The sequence below is a fragment of the Peromyscus californicus genome, unplaced genomic scaffold, assembly GCF_007827085.1.
Source record: "Peromyscus californicus insignis strain IS unplaced genomic scaffold, ASM782708v3 Scaffold_7__1_contigs__length_154581171, whole genome shotgun sequence".
Lineage (NCBI taxonomy): Eukaryota > Metazoa > Chordata > Mammalia > Rodentia > Cricetidae > Peromyscus > Peromyscus californicus.
Window position 1 is genome coordinate 117,104,565 of NW_026294595.1, and position 24,640 is coordinate 117,129,204.

Consider the following 24,640-nt stretch of genomic DNA (forward strand, 5'->3'; position numbering starts at 1 on the left):
TAACTAAAATGAGCACAGACTGTTTTGGAAAAGAGTCTATTAAAGTTGTCTCATGGGTGGAGAACACAGCAGATATGCAATAAGAAGGGTCTCATCAATGGCTTTTGCAAATCAGCATAATATAAGTCATTATTTATTACATACCGGACCCTAGAATCTAGAATGTGGGAATAGTCTGGGGAAGGAAGGACACATCAAAGTTTGGTTGTTCAAAGAATTCTTTGAACACTTGAGTTAATCGTCCCCATCAGCTGAAGCAGTGTGTCATGTGGCCTACATTTATTAGCAGTGATTCATAATATCTTTAAAGATACCATGTGCCAGCAATTACAGTTCAGATAGGTAAAGCTCTTTGATAGTCAAATGAGCTATTCCTGGGCCCGTTTGAGGACTGAAAGACATTTCATGGGCTGCATTAAAAAGGTATTCCTTGCTGAGCCTTGTGAAGATGCCTAATCTTTAATCTAACAAATGGTTTGTTTCTCTTTGTCTTCCTCAGGGCCACAAGATGAAGCAAAGGAACAAAGAACTAAAGCTAAATGACAACCCTCAGCATTGCAAGGCCTGGCGCTGGGGGACTTGGGAAGATGATAGTGTGTGCTGTGGAGAGGGTGGGGGAGGGGGGAAGGCAAGTCCGCTGAAGGAAGGGGGTCCTTTGCTCTAATTCTCCAGCTGCATTTTGTCCTGTTTACCTACAGAAAAAAGAAGAAAAAGAAAAAAATTTAAAAAAAGAAAAAAGAATAAGAAAGCAAGCTCCCTCCACTTGTGAGAGTGGGAGAGGCCCTGTGCTAACGCCGTCTTTCAGGCACTGGGTCCCTATCTTTTCTGTCTTTTCTCCATGCCTCACCCTAGGGTTGGTGATAGGGTTCATACTCACCTGAGTCTCCTGGGCCCTGTCTGCTTCCTTGGTTATCTCACAAAGCTGATCATAGAGTGATTTCTTCCAAGAAAAAGAAAGAAGGTGATTGACAAGCTACAGGCTAAATTTCAAGAATCCCCATGCTCAACATTGGTTATGATCCAGAGACAGAGGAGAAAGGATAGAAAATGGGCACAAGCCTCAGAGAACACTTTGAAAAGGTCTGAATGAAGAGTTCAAAATATTTTAATTGGGGGTTAATGAAAAAGGTGGGACCTGGCAGCCACTGCAGTCTCCACCTCCATACCCAGGATGTCATGGGCATTCACTTTTGAGGCTGATTTTGAGCACAGCTTCTTTGGTGTATGAGGTCTTCACTGTGTGCTTCCATATGGAGCCCATCACTGAGATGTAGATCTTTGTACACAGTGGGAAAGGGTGTTCCTTTCATTAAGACCTAAGAGATGCGCTTGCTTCCTTTAGGACCCAAACAAACCTATTAAATAATCATTTTAGTTTTCAAAGTTCCACTTGAAATCCCTACTTTTCATAAAAGAATATCCATGTTGAGCCAAGGTGTGATAGTCCACAGAGGTTCACACTTGAAGTTAGGAGCAGTAAGAGTCATTGCTTCCAGTCCTGGCTTCCTAGTCTGCTCATGCCAAGTCCAAGGATGATTTGATGTACCATCCACTCATCCAAAAGGGAGTCAGAACTATTAACAACTTAAGAAGCCAGTGGAATAGTGTTAGCTCAAGAAATGAAGACCAGAGGAGGCTGGGCATTATCCTGACTATCTGTCCCAGAACAAACTGAAGTTCTCACACTGCCTCTCTAGGTTCCAAAGACATGGTAGTATCTTTTGCATATCACCTTAACTCTACAATGTATGTTTTAGAATTGGGATGTTTGTGTTGCTACTCCTAACAGAAGCAGGAAAAGTGGAACTGACAATATCTAAAGTCATAGTCAGGTGATACCACTTTATAAATATCTCATCCAATTCTCTAGTTTTGCCCTTTCCTGTGGAAAATTCATCTTATCTTCTTAAGACTAGCTTTGGCTGTTCTAAATTAATTGCCTCTTCCAGATTACATATTTTGCATAATAGAATAAGTAGCAAATCATACATCTGCATAAGTTACCTTTTAACATCTCTAAATTTCATTAAAGCAATTCATCATAGCAACAAGGATATTTCAGCAGTTTCATGGTGTTTCCCCATGGCCTTTTCTCTTTCTACAGTTCAACACAAAAGCATATACCTCTCCATTAAACACTCTTTTCTAGAACAATGCTTTCTCTAAATAATCGAAGAAAGGATGTCATTCAGATATTGATAGCTTCAATGTTTCTGGCCATCTTCATACCTATTTTATAAGCACCCATCATTTTTATGAAGTGCCTGACAAGAGGCCCATGCTAGGAAGGTGTTTACCCATAACTCCCAGGGGAAGTACTGCTGGGACTGTTAACGGGGCGATAGTGGACAGCAGGCTTCTAAATGAACAAAAATGAAAGAGGGACAGCTGGGACTGAAGTGATCCAGCCCACCTTTCTCCTTATTACCAATGGCAGCCATTTGATTCACTCATCTTGCATGGGTTAAAAAATAGGAAGAGAGAATTCTATGAAAACTGTAGGAAAAGGAAAGCACTCTTTGTATCTAGGAAACAGAGAAGGAGGAGTCCCACTCCTGAATTTGCTTAAACTTCTTTTTATGAATTAGACATTTTCATTTTTGCTTTGCAGTAGATTTTTGGTTGCTATGTGGCTGAATGATTGTATGCTTTAAAATAAATAATGCAGTTAATTTACACTTCAATAATGAAATATTAAAATTTTAGCTCTGGGCCAGACTGAAGGCGTTACAAACCAGGAGAGCCTGTTTGCTGGCCCTGTCACTGCACAGGCTGTACAATGCAGTCCATGTGGGAAGTGGATCAGTTCTGCCACACGTGAATTCTGGATGGCGGTTTCCAATCACACTTCAGCCAGGCCATATGCCACGAAGGGCAACAGGAGTGTGGAGGAGAGTAGCCCTGTTAGTAGTCATGTTTGCATACAGAGGATTGAAGTAGGCCTTCAACATGATAGTCCTAATTAAAAAGGTACTCACTGCAGGCTAGACAAAGGGGCTTTTCCTCTTGTTGGTAACTATTCAGATGATGGACAAGTCTTCTTTGATAGACGCTTACAAAGAAGACCTCTGAAGTACTGTCTATGATACTGGGTTACATATGAATCACTGCAGCTAATTGTAAATCTCTCTATGGAACACTGAAAAGCCTCTTTGTGAATTAATACAGTTCTGCTTGATGCACTTGGTTTGCAAAGACATTTCTCTGTATGTGGTGCATGTCAGCTGTGCTTTGAACAACAACAAAGTTAGCAGAATATATGTTCAATATATTTTCTCGGGAAATAGGGTTTTTATCATATGATTCATTAAGGATTTGCCTTACCCTGACATTTGTGATATAAAGGAAAATCAGGAAAAAAGTAATTTTCTTGAACAAGATACGTTTTTACTTAATGCGAATAAATGTAGTCTGTTGCTTGCAAGGAAAAAAAAAAAAAACCTGTCTTCTGGTATTAATAGGGTAACACGTGCCTCTTCTGTTGAACCAGTCTGGAAATGCTGGCCAGCTTCTGAGTCGGTTTGTCTCTTTTCATCTGTGCCACACACTATGACACTTCAATGACTGTTGCCTTCAAACTATATTTGTTAGAGCAGAGTGCAAATAAACTTCTTTGAGAGGATAATGTGGAACTATGCGTTTTGTGAAATTTGTTCTTTAGCCACAAGCAATTATTCTGGGCTCATTTAATACTATTTGGTTGTAAATAAGCATATTTAAAATTGCCTCTGTAAGTCCTCTCTGACTCAATGATTTTCTTCCCTTACATACCCACAACAATTTTTTCTTTATGCTAGATAAGTCATTAACTTACTAACATAGGCTGCTGCGATAAAGACAATAGGTACATCCTCCTTTACTGAAATTCTCTCAAGTACTCCTGTGATCTTGGTACTGACTGGCTGTGTGAACGTGGCAATCTACTGCTGCCACAATCATGATAGATAAAATTGCAAAAGTAGTTCAAAGTGCAAAACAGGGCCAGCAAAAATCACCATGAAAAAACTCAATGTCTTTTCCAAAGTGAGTATACATAAGCATTCCACCAAATGTAATTCCCTCCATCTCTTTCAGAACAAGTACTACCAGTTGTCCAGGTGTTGTTCTTGTAGGCAATCAACTGAACCCTTTCATAAAATGCCAGAAATGGACTGGCCTAAGGACATCTAGGCTGCCACACTATAGCAGCATATTTCTAGTGGTAAATAAAATTTGAAAAGGAAATCAAAAGCAGGTAGCACAGTCCCCTGTTGTAGCAGGCACCCTCAACACATGGTTCACAGTGACCATGATGATCGTTTGGCTTGATTCAAACCATGCTGGGTACAATGCTTTTTCTATACCCAGCTATTCAAGACAGACTGCCTGTCACTCATGCTTCTCTGCCAATGCTTCTACCAGCATTCAAAGATGAGACTGTGGGGGGAGATTTCTCAGCCAAACTATACCAAGAGGAGACTGCAGAAAGGAATTAATTTAGTTAAATGAATTTGTCTGTTTCAGTGTTGAATGTTCATTTTGAATAAACATTTAGTTATCCAGATTCAAAGTGTAAACTTCCCACAATTGAACTTATTTCATATTATGTGATTATTTTTGTACCTCTTAGATAAAAGTCTTATTCTCTAATTACTATGAAATAAAACTAATGCTTAACTAATAAATATAAATGTTAAAGTTATAATAGCTAAAATTATAATTATGGGATTTTAAAATTATCTTTGCATTATAATATTTTTATAGTTATAAAAATTTGAGAAAGCATTCAAATTAGGATTTTTTTTAAAAATGTATTTATTTATTATGTATACAATGTTATGCCTGCATGTATGCTTGCACTCCAGAAGAGGGCACCAGATCTCATTACATGTGGTTGTGAGCCACCATGTGGTTGCTGGGAATTGAACTCATGACCTCTGGAAGAACAGCCAGTGCTCTTAACCTCTGAGTCATCTCTCCAGCCCCAAATTAGGATTTTTTAAGCAACAGAAAAAATGAGTACTGAATTAGAATGTTCTCTTTTTCTTCTTTGAAATTCCATAAAATGGGTAAGTTTTCAGCACCTATCCTGAATGACTTGAAAAAGTAGGAATAGAAATTTTAAGTACACAAAAAATGAAATTTTATGGATAAGCTACTTAGCCAGTATCAAATTTATTTTTGATTTACCAACAGCAGAACAGGGGAGAAAATACGTATAAAAAAATCAATGCCTGGAAGAAACAGCTACTCAGAGGACCCTTTACCACTGTCTCTTTGTCTATATGCCAATCAATCAAAATAATGAGTGTGAATTGATAAAATCCTATGAGCAACTCAGGCAATAGCTTTGATTTATTTTCATTTTATATTATCTTCAGTATTGTATGAATCATACCCTGTGTCATGGCTGTCCATTTCTTCTTGAGGCGGGTGTATCACAAGCATTTTCTTATCAACCATTTCCCTAAGTCATTTACAAATATTTCATAGTAATGGCTGAAGTTTATTGTACCACTTCCCTGTTGGATACCACTCAGCTTACTTGAATCCTTCTTCCTTTAAATAAAACTACTAACATTCTTTTTTAACCACAGTTTCTGTCTACACCAGGCTACAGTTTCAGGAGAGGCCCCGGGGTTAATGAATATTTGGCACTAATCACCAAATTACGTTACAAAGTCATACTGCTAGCAATTATAAAATGAGAATTTCCGCTTTGTAGGGCCCTCACTGACCTTGAGGGCACTATAAACATGGACACTTAAACATGTCAGCATGAGAAATGGTTTCTCATTACTATTTTAACTATCCTGTCTTCATTTACTAATGAGGGTGGACAGATTTCTGTCAGCTGCTTGTATTTTCTGATTGGGGAATTAATTTGCTCATGTTCTTTGGGCATGTATCACTGGGATTTTGCTTTTCTATTGATATTTATGAGCTAGCTCTTTATATAGAGAGTTTTTATCTTTATTGTCATGTTTCCTGCATAAATTTTTCTACTTGTCTTTCTCTTCATAATTGTGACTGTGATATTTTCTGACACACAGTCCTTTTTATCTCTCTGTGGAAGAAAAATATCTTTCCTTTCGTGTGGGCCTCCATGCCTTTTGTGGCTGACAGCGCCTGCTGAGCTTCATTTCTGTCGCTGCCGAAATCTTTTACCCAAGTAGAAAGAGCCTTGTTTGGCTTTCCTGGTTATAGGTCTTCCAATCCTACACCTGCCAGAAGATGGCAGACTGACAGATAACCCATCCTGGCCAATCCCAAGAATTTACCTACCAGACCTCAATGATTGGTTTAGAGAGATTGGTGACCCAAACTGAACGAATCAGTAATTATTTTTCTAATTGGATATAGTTTTGCTGGGAAAGAGAATTTCACCAGTTCCAATGTGTAGGCAACCATATTGATTTTAATAGCCTTTTCTATTAGTCATGTGACTTAATAAATTCCCCGATCAAGCAACTTTTGAGATAGAATTGTAGTGTTTTCTGGTTTGAACAAATACCATTCATTATTACTCCTGTTCTCCACTCCATTCCCTTCCTTGAGACAGGGTCTCAGGTAACTCAGGGTGGCCTTGAACATTCTTGTAGCTGAGACTGGCCTAGACTGCCTGATTGTCCTGCCTCCATCTTTCAAATGCTGTAACAATACTTGTATGCCACCATGCCCATGTAAAAACAAAACCTTTCATAGTCCTCAAAGCCCCATGGGTGTTCTCCCCTACCCAGAGCTCTGTAAACTTGTCTGCTATTCTTTCCAGTGGCTTCTCTGCACTCATGACACCAGGCTCCTGAGCTATGCAAGCATGTTTCTCTCCTTAAAGCAGTTCACTGGCTTTTCTAGAATATTCTTTCTCTGGCTATTCACATGGCTACTTTGTTCATCACCTTGGAATATTCTCCAAGCTTTCTCAGTGAGAGTTGCCACAAATGCCCTTGTAATGCTACAAACAATTCCTAGGCCTAACCCTATATCCATAAGGCTCCAGTTCTCCCTTTTCCTTAGCACTTAAATGATTTATTCATTAAACTCAGCCCCCCAAAACTTATAAAACTCAACTCCCTTGAGAACAGCCAGGCAAGACCTTTGCTTTAGTCACCAGAGAATCCTAAGTTCCAAGGCTGGACCTGGCACATGTGAAACAGGAATTAAGTGTGTGTTGAAGGAAGGAATTCTGCTCAGGGTTTGTTCTGGGAAGTTGTTCCTTTTTGTAAGGCAGATCAGCTCCTGACTGAAGGTTCTCTCTTTGCGTTGGCCTTGGCTGGAAGGTTGTTAAGGAGAAATGAGTTCTCCTGAGGTGATTAAGTAAGTCAGCAGGGTGCTCTGCATCTTGACCCTGAAGACAGAGCAGAAGAGGGAAGCACAAAATCTGTTTGCAAAACTGGGGTGGCAAGTGAGCTTAGCAGTTAAGACCACTGGCCCTTTCAAAGGGCCCAGGTTCGGTTCCCATCACCGACAAGGTGGCTCACCACCATCCATAATTACTATTTCAGGGAACCCAATACCCTCTTCTTACCTCCATAGTCATGAGGCATACACACAGTACACATACATGGATGTAGGCAAAATACACATAAATTGAATCTTTTTAAAAAATTATTGTGGGAACTGCCTTTCTGGAAAGAAATTATGTTCAGTTTATACTGAATATGAAAAGGGAACAGAAAAGATTTATTCATTGATCCTGCCTCAAATAAGCAAGGACTTCATGTGATGGAACTGTATCATTTTATGTAAAGGTAGTTAATGACAATAATAGGTAGGCACAGCCAGACTACCATGAAAAGGTAATGAAATTTCTACACGTGGCTTCCATTTGTATCACAGCCTCTAAGTTTAGCAGAATTCCTCTTAGCTGTCATCATGGGGTGCTGTCCCTTCAGCATGAAGCTCCAAGGCCACTACGAAGCAACAAGAGAGAAGACATTACTGTGAGTCACACCTAGAAGGAACTATATGTCATCACTTTTGCCCACACATTATTGAGTACAAGTTGGTCAACTGACCCGACTCTAACTCCTGGTATTATAGTTTGGCTGAGTAACTAGCAGGAAATTGACTGTGTCTGATGATGATCTGGCTTGCTGCCTGCTTTGTGCTCTATGCTCTGGTTCAACCCACTGTTTCCCACAAAACCAGGCAAGTCAGCACACTACCTCAGAGAGGAGTGCCACCTGAATATATTAGTTGGTCAAAGCAATCAACACTGGACAGAAGGCTTAAGAGTATGTGGAGGGCCGGGCGGTGGTGGCGCATGCCTTTAATCCCAGCACTCGGGAGGCAGAGCCAGGCGGATCTCTGTGAGTTCGAGGCCAGCCTGGGCTACCAAGTGAGTTCCAGGAAAGGCGCAAAGCTACACAGAGAAACCCTGTCTCGAAAAACAAAAACAAAAACAAAAACAAAAAAAAAAAAAAAAAAAAAAAAGAGTATGTGGAGGAAGCAGGGGTGCTGCTCTGCAGTCCTGGATAGAAAGAAACTCGGGGACAGTGAGCCAGTGACATGGCTCAGCAGGTAAATGCTCTTGCAGTGTGATCCTAATGGCTCAAGTTCAATCACCGGAACACAGGTTAAAAAAAAAAAACAACAAAAAACCGGGAGCCAGCCGGGCAGTGGTGGCGCACGACTTTAATGCCAGCACTCAGGAGGCAGAGACAGGTGGATCTTTGTGAGTTCGAGGCCAGCCTGGGCTACAAAGTGAGTTCCAGGAAAGGCGCAAAGCTACACAGATTCCAAAAGTTTTTCTCTATGTGCACACTGTAGCATGCATCAGCACACACACACACACACACACACACACACACACACACACACACACACACAGCATTTAAATTTAAGCTAAAAGAAAAAAATCTTGAGGATATGGCAGAATAGAATATACCTTTGTCTTGTCTCTGTTCCTGGGTTAATTTCTTGTTTTTATTAAAGTCAACTAGCACAAGAGAGTCGATGGTCTTGATTAGCCCCTAAATGGACACCTTTTGTCTTTGTCTAACTATAAGAACCTGTTCAGGTGCCCACGTGTTTCTCCTTGGTTTTATTTTTTTTCATCTGCTTTAGTCTGTGTTTATACGTGACTCTCCGTTGCTGCCTGTACCTTTAATGCAGCTGAAATTCATTTTGTTATTTGGTAGTTGGGGAGAAGCAACTGGACTTCATTTTCAAAATACTCCCAGGACCAATTATTAAGTGGTGCATCCAGATTCTTTACCCTGAGTTTATACTTGAACGCATGCTCATTTTGCTTTTACACAAGGATCTATTTTCTTGGCTATCTCTCCTACTGCTATTTCCTAATATACTGATTTGGCTACTGTGGTTTAACTAGCTGTGACGATGGCTGGTGAGGCACACTCAGTGCCTGCCTCTTCTTCATGTTCAGGTGTCCCCACATATTATTTATTGTTTCGTGCTCCAGGTATGCCTTAAACACACTTTACCACATTTTTCCACCAAGAAATCACACCCCTTCTTTTCTTTTCTTTTCTTTTCTTTTCTTTTCTTTTCTTTTCTTTTCTTTTCTTTTCTTTTTCTTTTTATTCCAATTCTCCTTCTCTCAGAATCCAGAAAAACTGAGAGAATCAGAGGGTTCACAATGAGTTCTGATACCAAGGAGAGAAGACACTTGTTATACATGCAGCCTTCTGAAATGCTCCATAGAAGAAACATTCCTGTTTATCCCTGGCCTGTGGACAAGACTGAGCTGTGGCCTGAATAACAATTGCTTTTTCAATCTTCTGTCCAAAGCCTCTTCTGACTGTTTGGGCCTCCTTGCCCATCAATCCCCTGTCCGTGCCTTCCAGTTGTGTGTAGTGAGTCAGGAGGCAAACACTCGGTAAATGTCAGTGTGTCTTGAGCGATCATCCTCTCTAAGCAATCGTCCACTTTGCAAGGAATAAAGGACTCAATAGAGCTGGTCACCAGCCTCTTTATCTGCAAAGCACATGACACGGGCATCTAGCATGTGGTTATCAAATGCTTCCCAGAGAAGTGCAAGCTGCTGCGGAAACAGCGTCTTTGGTTTCATTGCGTCTGATACCAGGTATTGGCATCACACAGTTGAGAGGAGATTCATTAGCAGCCTAGTCTAGTAAAGACTGAGGCAACAGCATCCCCTCTAAAAGATCCGGACCAGTAAGAGGCTAGAAAAGTACTAGATTTTTGTTTGGGTAAATGGAAAAGTATAATTAATATGGACAGAGAATCTATAAACATCTAATGTTAAATAGCAATCTTCACTGTTCAAATAATTGTTCGTAAGTTAATTCTATCTTGACAACAATGAGGTAGTTACTGCTTCCCCTCCCCCTTTAAGATGAGCAACTGAAGGTACCAAGGAACTAATTAATTTGTACAAGGCCACACATCAAGTGAGCATCCAGAAGCTATTATCCTAACTGCTTTGGTTGGGGGCTTCTGCACTAGGGTCAGAAACAAAATTGCCCTCAGACACTAGTGAGACCCAGATCCTGGACCTCAATCTAGGCTCTAGGTCTTGTAGCTTCTGGTTTGGGAATCCAGGGAAGAAATGTCAGAACTTTGTGCCTCTAAAAACTTCCAGGTAATGCAGTTGCTGCTGCTGCCCTGGGGGCCAGGCTTTGAGAACAAGTGTGCTGTACTGACATGATTGACAGGTGTGATCCCCTGACAGCGAGGCAGGGTAAAACGTCCTGAGATTCTTTAAGCTATGCAGCTAATTCTCAGTTTCCTAAGCCAGAATACCTGTGCATTTCAATTCCCTAAAGCACCTGTAAGCTGGCACAGCCCACACGGGGCCAGTTTCTCTGTCTGTTGGGTTTACAGGCAGCTATTAAAAAAAAAAAATGAGACAGTATGAACAGTGATGTTGGACCATCAGAAAACAAAGGTTTAAACACACACACACACACACACACACACACACACACACACACACACACACACACACACACGCATAATCCCCTATGAAGAAACGATATTTGATTTCTTTGCTTTTTAGAAACCAGGAAAGGAACGTAGCTTTCTTAGCCTTTTCAACATCTACCAGGGTCACACTGGGTACCCAGACTTTCTTTCCATTTTTTAACTATGACAAGAAAGGCTATGTACTTGGCTGTCTGTTGCTAGCCAACTCCTGCTGGAGAGAGGGATTTACTGGCTGGCTCTTCTCCAGAGCCATATTTCCCCGTGCAGAAGAAATGGATGAATTCTAATAGAAAGATGGAAAAAGCTAGAAAGAGCCAGCAATCTACAAAGAGGGAGCCTGGGCAAGTAAGTAGAGGAGAAGAGAGCGCAGCGTAATTTCCATGTCATAAGTAAAGCTTCCTCTTAACTGATTCTAAGTTGCTCATTGCGTTCTTTTTGGTGCTTCTTTCCTCTGCAAGAATATAGAGTTGTTGCCTATGTTAGCCTTACCCTCCTTCCTGGAGATACAGAAGTTCAGGACACGGGTAGAACCTTCTATCATGTGCTGAAGGGGAAGTAAAGACCAGAAGAAGGGAATCAAGACCAGAGTGAAACTCTGGAGGATTAACAGCCAATTCATCTGAATCCAGCCACCTGAAAATTTCCCACACAGGAAAAAGCAATGTCCTAGAGGTTGTTGGCTCACTCCCAGCCTCGGAGAACTGCCGTTACAGTGAGAGGAGAGTGTGGGTTAAGCCCAAGCCTGGGCATGGAGAGTCTATGGGACTGGGAGTCTACACACAGCAATCTTCCCTTGGTGTTCAGCAAAGGTGGGACATGAGCCAGTTTTAAAAGTGACTCTTTGTTAGTGTGGTATGAGAAAGTTGGGCCAATACCAGTGAATTCTCTAATCTGTGATCTCAATACGAGGAAGAGAAGGGAGAGTTAAGAGCAGCAGTTCTGAAGAAAGCGCTAGAGAAAGAGTTCACGGATGGATCCAGGTGCGGATGGGCCACACTCTGCTGTAGTTACTGCCCCACTTTTCTCATGGCTTCCAGAAGCAATTTACTAAGCATCAAGTCTTGTCCTCTATTACCTCGGGTCAATGTTCTCAATTCTAGCCACATAATAAAATTGTCTAGGGAGCCCTACCCTCCCCAAAACCAAAGGAAGGGAAGTCTATAAATGGCAGGCCTGTCACACTTCCAAGATATCAAGGTCATTAAAGACAAAGAAAAACTGAGAAACTGTCCCAGATTCAAGGAGTATATGAAGACAAAACTGAACTCATTGTAGATCCTGGAAAAGAGTATCCGTGCCGTAACTAGTGTCAATGAATGCCCCTATTGGATCTTGACACTATTGCTATGGAAACAAGAAAAAGGATGAACATTGGGAAAGTTGCGTGAAAGACACAAATTAATTCTTTATGCTTCCTTTTCTTTTCTTTCTCTTTTTCTTTCTCTCTTTCTTTCTTTCTTTCTTCCTTCCTTCCTTCCTTCCTTCCTTCCTTCCTTCCTTCCTTCCTTCCTTCCTTCCTTCTTCTTTCTTTCTTTCTTTCTTTCTTTCTTTCTTTCTTTCTTTCTTTCTTTCTTTCTTTCTTCTTTAAAAACAAAGTCTTTCTAGATAGCCCTAGCTAGCTGGCCTGCAACTTTCTGCTATGTAAACCAACCCTTGAACAAACTCACAGTGATCCTCACCACCACTGCCACCACCACCGCCACCACCTCTGTGGCACATACTTCCACCCTGACCCCCTATTGGGATTAAAGGCATGCAACACCATTTGGGGCTCGTTTTTCCTATTTAAAACAAATTACTGGAAATGGAGAGATGGCTCAGTGGTTAAGAGCACTTACGATTTCAGAGGACCCAGGTTTGATTCCCAGCACCCACATAGCTGCTCACAACTGTCTGTCACTACAGTTCTAGGGGATCCCACACCCTCTTCTGACATCTGCTGACATCCAGTATGCATGTGGTACACAGACATACATGTACCAGGCAAAACATCAATGAGTGCAAAATTAAATTTTAAAAAATTAAATTATTGTACTGTGTTTGCACCATTGTGAAGAGATCAGAGAATAGCTTGCAAGAAAAAGTTCTTTTCTTCCACCATGTGAGTTGGTTCCAAGGCTGGAAACTGGGTCATCAGGCTCCAAAGCACTGAGACATCCCACTGGACCTTGTACATTCTTTGAATGGCTAACATATTTTGAAATAAAATGTTAAAAAAAAAATCCCACCATTTTCCAGATCCATATATCATCATCCTAGATTTAGGAATCTAGTTAATGAGCTTTTTCTCAGCTCCTTAAAAGGTATTGAATCTTCCAGAAGTATGAGTCTCCCTCCTGGAACAAGACAGTAGGTAGATGGGTACCTGTGATTCTAAAATCATCCCTGCCCATTAGGGAAAAGGAAAGGAATCTGATGGCATCTTAAAATTACTTCTGGACACCTCTAGCCTTGGACAAGTGTATGCCCACTCTTAGCTTCCCAGATGTTCCTTTTCAGGCAGTTTTATCTTAATCCCACAGAGTAGAAGGCTTCCTGCCCTGTGAAAATTGGCAAACACTAAATACCAACCTCTCCCAGCAAATACAGCTCTATGGAAATGAAACATAATCTGCTTTTATTAATAAGGAGGTGGCGCATGGCTGAGCATGGACATGCAAGAGACGAACAAAAGGTAGGTAGAAATGTGCCTCTAAGAACAAAGAGGGGAAAAGCAGGGGAGGTTAAACTGACAGAAAGATCACTGAGTGTGGGATTCAATTTCAGTGGTTGCAAAAACAAGGCTCTTGGCTATTTGCATATAAATGTGCTGGGGCGGGGGGGGGGGGGGGGTCACAGTTCTCAGCTGTGCGTTTTAACTTTCTCCTTAAAATCTGTTTCCCAAAGCAGCTGCAGGAATCAGCTGCAAATTCCAAATCTAAAAATGAAAGTCACGTGGCTGAATTGGGAAGGAGACAAGAGGAAGGCTCTAAGGATGTTCCAGTTAACCCGTTGGGGCCTGCAGCCCATCTGGGCTGCCTGCAAGCTTTTAAAGATCCCAGTACCCATGTGCACTGGAGAACAATTAAATCAGGATTGCTGTCAGCTAGGGGCCAGAGGAGAGAGGTATCCCATGCCTATGAATTTCCCAGACAATTAGAATCTATAGTCTTAATTGGCTAGCAATCAGGGTAGGTCTGCAATTTTTTTTTAAAAGGCAAGCCAGGTAAATATTTCAAGTTTGAGAGGCTAGTCTCTGTGGCAACTACTCAGCCATGCCATGAGGTGGCCATAGACAGTACTAGAGCCGTGACTGGGTACAGTCAACTCATTTATAAAACAAGCTGGTAGACCCTGCCCAAGACCTTGTTCATTCAGTATTATCTTTGGTGCAGATGCATGGGAACAGGATGCTTGTCAGACATGAGCACTCGGCAACTCTAGCACACAACCCTCCAAAGAATCACCATCTGGCTTGTCTTGATTCCTTTCAAGAAGCTTGCAAGACGACTGTAGCAAGCACACTGATGGAGAAGGAGGAGGCACAAGGCAGGGACACTGAGATCGAATCAGATCTGGGAATCAAGAGAATGAGTGCCGACATGGGAAGGGCCAACTCTTTTGTTCATAAAAGTACCCTTAGCATTCAGAAATATCCAGTTATTTTAAGGACCTTTTGCCCATACAAGGAATTTGAGAAGTAGTGCATGGATGTGAAGTGTCAATGGGGACAGTCATGGCCCATAGCCTTGCACCAAGAGGGAGTTGACCCCTGAGCATGTACTGTAATATCCTCAGTCAGCATGAGGTTGGGAAAGGCTGGCTGGCACAGGCTCTCATTTTAGAGGCCAAGACATTTGCACCTCATCTCTGTCAGGCCTGCAGTCTCAGCTGCGTGGCGGCAGAGGCCGGGGACAATTACCATGAGTCTAAAAAAGTCAGGCTTGAACCTGGTTTCCTGACCCTGACATTGCACTGTTACATCGAATCCTACCCCGGGCAGGGTGGTTCCTCTGCGGTACAGCTGCATCCACAATGCCTGGCGCAGCTTCAGCGTTCAAAGCTGTCAGTGGGTAAACGGGCATAGAACACAAGATGCCAGTTTATGGGGATGTCAGCCTTTAGTTTACCCGTGTCCATAATTGGCTAGTGGCCTTCCTCATTAGCATGCACAAGGGCTGTGTGGGTTTTATTTCAAAGGATCCCTCCCTGCTTCCCTTGCTGTACAGAATTCTGGCAAATGACAGCACAAGCTATTTCTCCATCCGTTGCCTGAAGCAGATGGCCTAAGGGCCTATATCCTGGCCTGTAAGGGTTAATGGGACCTAGGAAGGAGTGGCCAGTACATTCTGTTTTCCCTTAAGCAGTGTCACTGAACTGGAAGGTAACAACGAACTGAGTGGTTCTTCCCTGGTGCCAGTCTGCCCATCAGCTGGGACCAGCCTATTGTCAGATGCTGTTTTTCATGCCCTAGAAAAAGATTCTCCCAAAAAAGCCTGCCAGTGATTAGCGTGTGCGAAGTGAGTACACATCGCTCCATAAACCCTTGCACCTGCCTCTGAGGTGTCTCTGTGGAACACAGTTTTGACACATTGTGTGAAGTGGAGCTAGAGAGGAGGCACAAGGGATGTCACACAGCAATTGAGAATTGGGATGGAGCCCTGAGCATCCGTAGCCAGAGAAAGCAGTGTGGCCCCGAGAACCATTTTCTCAAATTCACAGTGCAGATGGCTAACTCAGGCATCATATTAGAATCCAGGCTCCAAGGCTGCGCTCCTATTATTCTGCACTCCTGACAGGCGGCATGTGAACACTGAGTACCTTGACCACACAGGAGAGAACAGAAAGCTTCAGGCCAAGAAAGTCGAGCTCTTTTCTTCTCTGGGCTTTTCATATTTAAAAAAAAAAAAGTCACACTAGTGATCTAGTTGTCAAAGGTGACCTCCTCTCCACGTGTTGATCTCACAGTATGACTTGTACATGCCTCCCACTGAGACAAAGAGGTGGAAGTGTGTTCCTTCCTTCTAAAACAGGCTGGGCTTGCAAACACCTAGAGAGTGATTCTGTGACTTCTTAAGGTAGGTCATAGAGATGATACATTTTCACCACGGTTCTCTTGAGACCCAGGCATCACCCTGTGAGGAAGCCCAGGCATCCTGGGAAAGCACCAGAGAAGCAGGGCCACATTGGGCTCTGGCTGACAGCTAGTACCATTTGCCAGGCACATAAGTGATTTGTATTTATCAGAACCTCTTCAAATCCATCTTGGCAGTGGAGCCTCTCCCTCTGTGCAGCTCACCCTGTCTGGAAAGGTGTAGAATAGACATGGGCAATGCTTGTGTCCTTTGCCCAAGACAGATTGATGACTGAATCAGGGACCACTGTTCCTGTAAACAGTTTGAGGATAGTTTTCCTTATAATAACAGGATATGAGATGTGATGTAAATCACTCAACTGTTTTGTTTCACTCAGATTACCCTCTCCTCACAGTTTGAGCACTCTCATTCCTTATGTGTGGACCACATCGCCCAAGCTGCATCACTGTACATCTAATTTCTTACCAAAGAACCCCATTATATTTGAGTCTTTCTCAGCACCTCGCTCATCTTCCTCACCCTACCTCAAACACCTGGTCTATGTTTATTTGGTACAGTCATCAGTTTAGGTGATGAAAACAACATAGCGTGGCTGCAGCTCCCAACCTGTTGGTGCTATTGGCAGACTGACACTTCTGTTCTCCATCCCCCCCACTAAATCCCCCCACCCACCATCACCCCACTGCTGAGGTTTATGTCCTTAGTGTCACCACCCTGTCAGATTCTAGTTATTTCTGGATACATCCAGCTATTTCTTAAATACATTGTCTCTGTCCTCTAGGCTAATACCATATAGAACTTGGACCTACTCTTCACTGTCTCCCTATTGCTTTGACAAGGCCAAAGAAGAGCACGGAATGCCCTTCTTGTCTTAGTGGCTCCTCCCCTGCACTCCGGCTAATGATCAAACCTTGTATCCTGTAGTAACCGCCTTGTTCTGTTTGTGCTTTAATAATGTTAAAGTCTTTGGAATACTCTTTCCTTTCATCTCTGGAACTCTCTGTGGTCTTTCTAGCCAGGACTGTTTCTTTCACTCACCCTTCCTGGGCCCACACCCTCTCCTGCTAATGGTTCCACGGCTGAGCTTCCACATTTTAATGTCAGTCATCCACATACCTGACTGTCTTTGATGCTACAGCAGTAGTTCTCAGCATGCTTCACAAAGTCAACAGCATCACCAGTGCCTGGAGCTTTGTTAAAAAAAAAAAATGAAGATTCTCAGGCCTTACTTCAGACTCACTGAATTAGAAACTCAGGAATTGGGGTCTAGCATGATGTAATATGCCCTCTGGGGGCATTTAGTGCATTGAAGTATTGAAACTACAACTTTGGAACAGTTAGTCAAACATTAGTATCACCAATTTTTCTTTTTTGTGTGTGCAAGCATGTATGTACATACATATATGTGCATATGTGTTTGAAAGCCAGAAGTTGACATGACACATTGAATCAGAAGCTACAGCTTATCAAGATCTGAATGAAGTTTGTGAAGAATTATTTTTTGATGTTTGGGCATCAAACTGGGGGGGGGGGTTGTTTGTTTGTTGTTTGACACAGCATCTTTCTCTCTAACCCTGGCTGTCCTGGAACTTACAGAGATCTGTCTGACTCTGCCTCCTGAAAGTGGGGATAAAAAGCATGCACCACCACACCTGGGGTTTTGAGCATGTCAGGCCAGCACTCTACTACTGACCTATATCCCTAACTGCAGCAGAATTATCTTGTACATCTCTGTATCATAATCCCTAGCAAAAAGCTCAGTAGAACATTAAATAGCCACTTGATCGAGTCTACAAAAATATTAGCAAAAATGTGTTTTCTGCTTCTTGTGAATAATGGAATGAAAATTTGTAATAAAGTGCTTTGTAAACAGCTTTATCAATGTGTGCTATAATAGTAAGTGATATATAAAAAACTCGTTCATTAGGTCATTCATTCCAAATTGTTCAAAAAGTGCCTATTACTTAGCAAGTATAATTTTATACACAAAAGCAATTATGGTGAGCAAGAGAGACCCAGCCGGCCCAGTGGAGTCGGAGAGACAGCAGCTATGCACAGTTGCACAGCTAGTCAAAATAGACTGTGGTAAGTGCAGCACGGGGGAAGTAACAGTGTGAAAATGCAACATTCATTTTCCTGTGTCTCTCCAAGACCCTTCCACGGTGAGGTGTGAACATCCTAAAAAAACTCAGTGATTAGACACAAGGGACCAGAAGGAATCTGACACAAGACTCTGACATCATTTAGGATACACTCAAGCATCATCGTCTCAGGCAAGGACTCGGGTGAAGATGGCTTATATTTAAGGAAAAACGCGAAATGGAGTGAGCGAGAGAAGAAAGCTGAGCAAAAAGATGGTGTTAATACTCAAGGAGAGGCTAAGGCACAAAACCAGACTCTGGGAAAATGGAGGATACACTTGTCATCTATGGGAAGTCGTGAAGGACAAACCTTTATCCAATGACTTCAGCTCCTCTACCAGCATTATTGCCACCATTTTCTCCCAGGTTATACCTTTGAGAAGCTAAGCTAGGTTTTGGGAACTGTGGCTATCATCTACTGCAGCTCAGTCATAAGCAGTATCAACAAATGTCACCTGGAAACTGTTTGAATGCAAATTTTCAGGGGTCATCTGACACCTACTGCCAGAGTGTCTAAGGGTGGGGCCAATGATCATTTTAAGGAAACTTCCCAAGGAACCTTAAACCCTCTCTAGGGTGGAAACTCTCATAATTAGAAACCAAATAAGAGGAGAAGGGATGCTGGACCAGGGAAGCTGACACTATCCGAGCTGTATCTACTACAACTTTGGGTGAATTCAGATCAGTCATGGGGCCCAATAATAAAATGGAAACTTACGGTAAAGTGCTTTGGCCACTGCTTTATAAAGAGGATGTATAATTTAAACTGGTGTTTAAAAATATGGTTCACCATGGGTTTCTGATGAGCAGCACTTTAAGAACTCAAACTGGGCTTATTGGTCACATGGGGAAAAAGTAAAAAAGATGAGGAAGGATAAAAAGTGGAGTACCTGAGGTGTGCTGAGCTCTGAATGTTTGTACCTCATTCAAATTCTTTGTTGGGGGGCTGGAAAGATAACTCGGACTTAAGAGTACTTGTTGCTCTTCCAGAGGACTGGAGCTCAATTCCCAGCACCAATTCCCATCTCACAACTGTCCCCATTTTCTGGATATCCAATGCCTCTGGCACCTGTACACACATGCACATAACTACACACATACACATGAACACATACACATTTACACATAACTAGAAATAATCTTAAAACAACAACAATAACCACAACCAAATTCTTATGTTGAAGTCGTATCCCTTGAGATCCTTGTTCATAACCCTCACCGTTCATGGGACAGATGGTTCTTGTATATTTAGGGTTGGATAAGAACCCATCACAAGTGAGGCTATTGTAAGTCTTTCCTAGGGAGAAGACCCAAGTTAGCTAACTTAAAGTGTCCTGTGCCAGCTATTGCCATGGAGAATGAAACAAGAAAACAAAGGAAGGCTCCATTTAAAAAAGAAAGACAGAGTCAACCCTAGAAATATGCAAGATAGGGATACAAAAGCAACTTAAAAGGGTAAAAGCCCACAGCAACTAGCACTCAGACCTTCCATGGCTCGCGCAATAGGCAGGGAGAATGCCAGACAAAAGGAGTGTCAGTGATCCCTATGACAGCAGCAGAAGGGTGGTCCTAACAACAGGTCTGCCTTCCATTGAACTAACCATGTGGTCAGCATGTTACAGCCCCCAACCTAACCTACATGTAGCTCATGGACCTAGGAAAGGTTTCTTCTGCAGCCCATGTCCTTGGGACCACAGCAGTTGTTGTCATCTTTTTTTTTTTTTAATTTATTTTGCAATACAATTCAATTCTACATATCAGCCACGGATTCCCTTGTTCTCCCCCCTCCCGTCCCCCTCACCTTCTCCCCAACCCCCCCCCATTCCCATCTCCTCCAGGGCAAAGCCTTCCCCACAGACTGAGGTCAACCTGGTAGACTCAGTCCAGGTAGGTCTAGTCCCCTCCTCCCAGGCCGAGCCAAACAATCCTGCATAGGCCCCAGGTTTCAAACAGCCAACTCATGCAATGAGCACAGGACCTGGTCCCACTGCCTGGATGCCTCCCAAACAGATCAAGCCAATCAACTGTCTCACCCATTCGGAGGGCCTGATCCAGTGGGGACCCCAGTTGTTGTCATCTTTGACCAGCACCTCCTATCTCCTATGGATAGTCTGTTCCACATCCCATAGCATCAGAATCATGATACTGTCACCACAAGTATGTCACTATCAGAGCCAAACTGTGGGGTCTGAATCACAAACCTTTGGAACCCCTGTCCATTGTACATTCACACACTGCCTTCATGGACTTCTACACAGTGTAGGCTATAAAGGCATTCGTAGGCTGCCAATTATTATAGTAGAATATTTGCATAGTGATTACAGTTGTGAACTCACCTATACTTGAAGCCAGACTATCCAACTGACATCCCACACCCCATTGAATTAAAAAATGCTTTTCTATGAAAATTGTTCCAAAAAATAGGAAGAGGTGACTGTTATATTAGATGTGCAGGCATCACTATAGAGAAAAAATAAATTATAGTACCTCTAATGACAGAATAATTGTCCATAAAGAGTTCAAAGGATGAGGGGATTCTACAAAATGCTTGAATAAAATGAATGATCCTAAAGAAACTCCATTAGATGTTAAGAACACAGATAGATTGCAAAGTGAAATAAAAAAACATTTATGGTAGAAATGAGAAATCACACAAAAGAATCAATTGAAATTCTGGGGTTAAAATTCTTAGTCAATGGATAAAATTCAGTTCAGAGTATGGAATATAGTCTACACCAAGCAGAAGATAGAATTTCTGAACCCAGGAATAGCTTTTCTGAGATAAACTAGAGGAGGAGGAGGAAGAGGAGAAAGAGGAGGAGGAGGAGGAGGAGGAGGAGGAGGAGGAGGAGAAGAAGAAGAAGAAGAAGAAGAAGAAGAAGAAGAAGAAGAAGAAGAAGAAGAAGAAGAAGAAGAAGAAGACAATGATGACAATGAGGAGAAAGAATGTAGCCAAGCATGTAGTCCAATGATGGAGTGCTTGTCTCATGCATACCTTGATCCAAGTGTTGTCCCCAGAACCACAGGAAGAGTTTATGAGACACAGTTAAGTAAACAGATAAACTCATCATGGAAATTCCAGGAGGAAAGTAAAAGAAGCACTGAACCCCGATTTAAAGACTGTAACTGGAGATTTATCAGCTCTTCAAAGAGATGTTGAGAGAGACAGCAGAAGCTCAAGCAACTGCCAGCTCGACTCAACTGAAACAGACCTACACTGAGAGAATGTCACAGGACTAAGACAAAGGGAGAATTATAAAAAGAAAAAGAAATTGAAAACACAACCTAAGAAAATTTGGATCTGCTGCCAAAGCACTACTGAGCATAAAATTTATAGCAATAGTGCCTCCGTGGACATTAGGAAGAATTTTTTTTAATAAATAATTTAGGGATGCACCCCAAAGCCTTAAAACAGTGAGGCCAAACAAAACAATAGATTAGTAGGAAAAAAGAAAGCTGATACCAGTGCCAAGAGAAATAAAAAAAGACTTTAAAATGCAAAATATTCAATGAAACAGCTAGTTCTTTGACAAGAAAAAAACAAGTTGAAATACCTTTATCTGAATTAACCAACAGAAAAAGAGATTACCCAAGAAAACAACAATTGGAGGTTAAAAAGGAAGCATTAGGATGGATACCAAGCATCATTATGGATCATTATGATTACGTGCTAACAAGTTTGGAAACCTGGAGAAAATAGATATATATGCCCTACCGAAACTGAACCAAGAGAACAACACATGTGAACAGACAATAGGATTGGATTCATGATAAAAAGTTTTGCAACAAAGAAAAGCCCAGGACCAAATAGCTTCACTGTGGAGCTTTGCCAAACTTCTTTTGAAGACCTAATGCCAATCCTTCTTAAACTATTCTACAGAATTGAAAGTGGGAGCCTGTCCAGAATCATTCTATGAGGCCAGCATAACCCTGATTCTAAAACCAAGCAAGGACATAAAAACAGAGAAAGGAGGGGCTAGAGATGAACGAGGGAGAGACAGAGGGAAAGGAGGGAGACAGGCTATAGATCAATATCCCAGATAAACACAGATGCAAAAATTCTCAACACAATACTAACAATCCAATTCAATAGCACATCAAAAAGCAATTCAGCATGATTAAGTTGGTTTCAGTCCAGGACAGTTCAACATATGCAAGTCAATATAACAAAGGATAAAATCCTAAGATCATTTCTGTAGATACAGAAAAGCATTTGATAAAATTCAATATCATCATATGATAGAAACCCTGAACAGTTTAAGAATAAAGATGCTATATTTTATATGCACATAATAAAGATGAGGTGAGGAAATGCACAGTCACTGTCACAATGAATGGAATCCAAATCAGAGGCAATGCAAGGATACCATCCCGCCTCTCTTATTCAATATGATATGAAAAGGTTTTGTCAAGCAATGGGACAAGAGAAGAGATGTGAGACATACAAATAGGGACAAGTCAATTTTCCTTGTTTGCAGATGTGATTATATATATACTGAAAGACACCATCAATGACTATTAGAATAGATAAATGAATTTAGTCATCCAGAAGAAAATAAAAAGAAAAATCAGTAGGTTTTGTACACACATTAACCGCATTTTCGGAGAAGGAAATAATGAAATCAACCCTATTCATAATAGCAGAAGCAGCAACAGAAATATCTAGGAATAGGCATGGGGAGATGACTTAGCCAGTTAACTGCTTGCCTTGAAAGTACGAGGACCCAAGCTTAATTCCCCAGAACTCACATTAAAAACAAACAAACAAGCAAACAAACAAGCCATCATGGTGAAGTTGTAATTTGTAATGGGGTGGGGAGAAGGAGAGTAGGGTTGAGATACATGGATCCATGAGGTTCCCTGACTTGTCAGCCTAGCATGCTTGGCAATTCCAGGCCAATGAGAGACAGGGTCTATAAATAAGGAAATAAATTTAATAAATAAACAAATGAAAATGGATGGCTGGAGGAATGGCATTTAAGGTTGTCCTCTGGCCTCCACACACATGTACTTGTACTGCCAAACACAGAAATACGTAACACATAAGCAACCCACTCTGTCCACCCCCCCCCCCACATAAATATCTAGGAATAATCTTATCCAAGGAAGTGAAAGCCCTCTACAATGATAATTTTAAAATGCTGGGGAAAGAACATGAAAAAGAAAAGGTAAACGGAAAGATGTCTATGTCCAAGGCCTAGGAAAATTAACTTGTTAAAATTCCTGCACTACTAAGTGATCTACAGATTCAAAGCCATCCTCATCAACACAACATTCCTTTAAAAAACAAATGTATCTTGAAATTCATGTAAAAACACAAAACATCTTCAGTAGCCATAGCGTAACAGGAGAGAACCAAACTGGAGGTGTCATTATAACTACTTTCAAAACATGCCCAAGAGCCTTTCAGTCAGAGCAGCTATCTTCCAGTAACTCACCAAAATGACAAACACACAGGGAACAAGAAGGGGTACTTGCTGAATGTTCTCTAGGCCTTTTAGGAAGCATGGAGCTGCTCTTCTGCCCACATACATGCAAATCTGTGGCAAGGGGGGTATTGCAGACATCAAGGGAACGTCCAAAAAGGAAAGCTCCATCGACTGTTTCCACAGCCAAACTGGAAGAGTCTACAATGTCACCCAGCATGCCGTGGGCATCATGGTGAACAAGTAAGTGAAGGCAAGAATCTTGCCAAGAGAATTAATGTGCGGGGTGAGCACGTCAAGCACTCTAAAAACAGAGACAGCTTAGAAACCGGCGAAGGAAAATGATCAGAAGAAAGGAAAGAAGGAAGCCAAAGAGAAGGGCATCTGGGGTCAGCTGAAGTGCCAAGTTGCTCCACCCAGAGGAACATACTTTGTACGGACTAAAGGGAAGGAGCCTGAGGAGTCCATTCCATATGAATTTATAGCCTAATATAAAAAAAAGGATCTTGACTGTAATATATAATAATAATATATATAATATAACTGTAATATGTAATATATTTATATATGTGTGTATATATACACACACACACACATATATATATATATACACACACACACACATATATATATATATATATATATATATATATATATATATATATATATAGCCCAGAAACAAATTAACCCACGCAGTAGAGTACTGCTGTTAAAACAGATACTCAGATCTGTAAGATAGGATGAAGATTCCCAGAAACAAAGTCACTATCCAGTCAGCTAATTTCAAACCACCACAAACATCCGTTGGAAAATGTATGTTTTATACATGTGTGTTTTATACATGATCCTGGGAAAAATGGTTACCTGTATGCAGAAGATTGTCATGCATTGCTTCTGTACAGAAATCAACTCAGAACACACCAGAAATCGAAATGGAACACTTGAAATGACTAAAAAGAAGAGGAAAAACAACGACATCGATGACACTTCCAGGCATCAGCACAGGCAAGGATGTTCTAGCTGGGACCTCCAAAGCACAGGAAACACAAGGGAACCTCGAGGCACGGGTGGCCTCAAACCACAGAACTTCTGTAGAGCAAAGGGG

At 41.6% G+C, this 24,640-nt stretch overlaps 1 protein-coding gene and 1 long non-coding RNA gene across 4 annotated transcripts in view; one reads left to right on the forward strand and one right to left on the reverse strand.

The window, feature by feature from the left end:
- The window catches only part of Macrod2 (mono-ADP ribosylhydrolase 2), a 1,966,896-nt gene extending 1,963,264 nt beyond the window's left edge, over positions 1–3,632 (forward strand). For all 3 annotated transcript variants that reach the window (XM_052726012.1, XM_052726011.1, XM_052726010.1), the window contains one exon: positions 500–3,632. The gene's annotated coding sequence lies outside the window, so the exon portion shown is untranslated. The remainder of the gene's footprint in view (positions 1–499) is intronic.
- Positions 3,633–7,643: 4,011 nt separating this feature from the next.
- On the reverse strand, positions 7,644–17,784 carry LOC128102344 (uncharacterized). Its single transcript, XR_008215387.1, has 2 exons — positions 17,085–17,784; positions 7,644–7,892 (listed from the first exon to the last, which is right to left on the reverse strand). It is a non-coding gene; the product is annotated as an uncharacterized LOC128102344 (long non-coding RNA).
- Between the last annotated feature and the right edge of the window lie 6,856 nt (positions 17,785–24,640).